At 38.7% G+C, this 2542-nt stretch overlaps 1 protein-coding gene across 3 annotated transcripts in view; it reads right to left on the bottom strand.

The window, feature by feature from the left end:
* Positions 1–2542, bottom strand: part of MCU (mitochondrial calcium uniporter) — a 199538-nt gene that overhangs the window by 178507 nt on the left and 18489 nt on the right. The window contains exons 2-3 of one of the 3 annotated variants that reach the window (XR_001138267.1): positions 1702–1817; positions 1019–1067 (exon numbers count right to left, since the gene is read on the bottom strand). The exons of the other annotated variants lie outside the window; for them this stretch is intronic. The gene's annotated coding sequence lies outside the window, so the exon portion shown is untranslated. The remainder of the gene's footprint in view (positions 1–1018; positions 1068–1701; positions 1818–2542) is intronic. 3 annotated transcript variants of the gene reach the window in all.

Genomic DNA, 2542 nt, shown 5'->3' with positions numbered 1-2542 from the left:
AGAGAGAGAGAGAGAGGGAGAGAGAGAAAGAGAGAGAGAAAAAAAGAAAGACAGACAGACAGACACTGTGCCTTTCAACTGGTAGGGAAAATAAACAGCCCCTAAAATGATGTGAGATCTCATGGAAGGAACCCTAGGAAAAGAGGCAGGGGACCTAGCCACTGGTTTCAGCTCTACCACTAATTTGCTTTGTGGTCCTTGAACACCTCTGGTCCTCAGTTTTCATGATCTCAAGTCTATTTTAAGTATAATAATTCTTTCATCAATCAGGAGGTCCTTTCATTATCACTTCTTGGCTGTGCCAGATATCCTAGTTAAATCTTTCATCCTTATCTGTTCTATAAAACCGTTAGAGAACCTAAAATAATAACAATAACAACCATCACTGGATGAATGCCTATACCCAGAGAGACAGAGAGAGAGAGAGAGAGAGAGAGAGAGAGAGAGAGAGAGAGAGAGAGAGAAGATGATGTTGGACTACCATCATAGCTTTCCATTTCATTAACCTTATATTAGTAATCACACCACTATAGAGATTGCAAATATTTACTTGCTAGTCAGCATTATGACGCAGGTCTTGGCTTTCTTAGTTTCTCTTTAGAGGCCTATCTAAAATCAGCTGTGGTTCTAGTAAGTTTATATCTAAATACAGTTTGAAGTTTGGTTCTTCTGCAGTAGGAGTTGGCAAACTTCTTAAAGGGCCAGATGATAAATATTTTAGGCTTTATGGACCATATGGTCTCTGTCATAACAACTGAACTCTATTGTTGTGGTGCAAGGGTTGCCATAGACAATGTGTAAATGAATGGATCTATGTTTCAATAAAACTTTATTTATAAAATCAAGCAAAAAGTCTCGGTTATCGTTTGCCAACACCTGTTCTACAGGAATTTCGGGGGTGGGGGGGCAGGAAGAAAATCAACTGACAAGATAGATTTTGTAAAACCACGAGTTCACACTGAAATAAACGGTTTGCTCTGCAGGGAGAAAATGCTTATGAATCATGATCTTCACATACCTGAGAATGTTCAACTTTCCCCTGCGTGAACAGGTCACATCACCAATACCTAAGATAGAGCAGGAAAACACTCTCCCTTACACGGTTGTTATGACATAACAGGGGCTGTGTTAATTTATATAGGCAAAATTTACAAGATGACCTGTAAGAGTAAAATACCAGGTTTAAGTAACTTCAGTGATAAACACAGAAACCCAAATCTAATCAACCATCACTCCTTCCATATATTAAGCCAAATTAGTTAAAATAAATGTCAAGGTCATTAGCTTTCCTAGGACAGCTGTTCTGTTTCAATGCAACCCAGCTGGTACAGACCAGCAGACCCCTGGTCCTCCATAACCTGTTAAATTTCGAGGAGGCCAGAGTAGCTACCTTTGGAGCTAACATAGTTCTGATTTATACAGAGATGGGCCAGGGGTTGTTCACCAGTATGGTCTAATCAGGCCAGGATCAGATCTATCATCCCTCAGGGTCTACTATAACAAAAATGTTCCATTATGCAATAGTCACCTCACTAAATTCAGCCCCATGTTAGCTACTAGGTGTTCAATAGCAGGCTGGAGCAAAGAACCGGCCCACAAGGTTCAAGCAAGTGCCTTTTTGAAAACTAATCTTAAGAAGCTCCTCTACATGGCTTTGCAAAGTAAGCAAAAACCATGCCAAATAGTAAAAAAGGCACTTACTTGACTCCCACAGGCCAGCTCCACACTCTAGCAGCTAAGATGTCACTGGCATGGCACATGGAGAGTGAGGTGGAAACGATATCTTGCCAACCACTGTAGGAATGGTAGTGAAAGACCTAAAAGAATAGAAAAAAATAAAGTCAATGTCAAAGGTAAAGGCCCTCCTGAGCCTGTTAACATGGGTACCTCAGTATATAATGCCAAAGAAAAAAAGAAAGTCTAAAAAGACCTTATTTAGGTCATTCTTAGCTGCTAGTTATTACAGTGACCCTTAGGACAAGAGGACACTTTTAAAAGAATATGAGTTGTAACCTAGAATGTATCTAGATTGGCTATGAGAAACTGTGTAATTTTTTTGTCAGAGAGATAAAATATTAAATCTTTGGTTACCACATGGTAAGCTCAGACAGATGTAAAAATTGGGAATCTAACAGGGCACAGTGGTGCACACCTGTGGTCCCAGCTACTAGGGAGGCTGAGGCCAAAGGATCACTTGAACCCAGGAGTCTTGTCAAGGCCAGCCTGGCCACCATGGCAAGACCCCATCTCTCAAAAAAAAAAAGGAAAAAAATTAGAAATCTGAAGCAACAACTCATAAACCAATGCTTTCAGAAATACTTTTAGATTAAAGAAGGAAATATTTTTTCACCCCATCTCTGTAATTTCAGAATATGAAAAAAACTGATAGGAACTTAATAAACAATGAAGAAATAAGAAATTTTTAAAAATTAAATAAGTCTCAAACTATCCAGGGTTCATTCAGTAACTTTCGCAAGTTTCAGAAACAAGTTTACAAAACTTAGAAATATTGGTAAATAAAATATATATATATATATACACA

The sequence above is a fragment of the Propithecus coquereli genome, unplaced genomic scaffold (assembly GCF_000956105.1).
Source record: "Propithecus coquereli isolate 6110/MARCELLA unplaced genomic scaffold, Pcoq_1.0 Scaffold80, whole genome shotgun sequence".
Lineage (NCBI taxonomy): Eukaryota > Metazoa > Chordata > Mammalia > Primates > Indriidae > Propithecus > Propithecus coquereli.
This window is presented reverse-complemented; position numbering and strand designations above follow the sequence as displayed.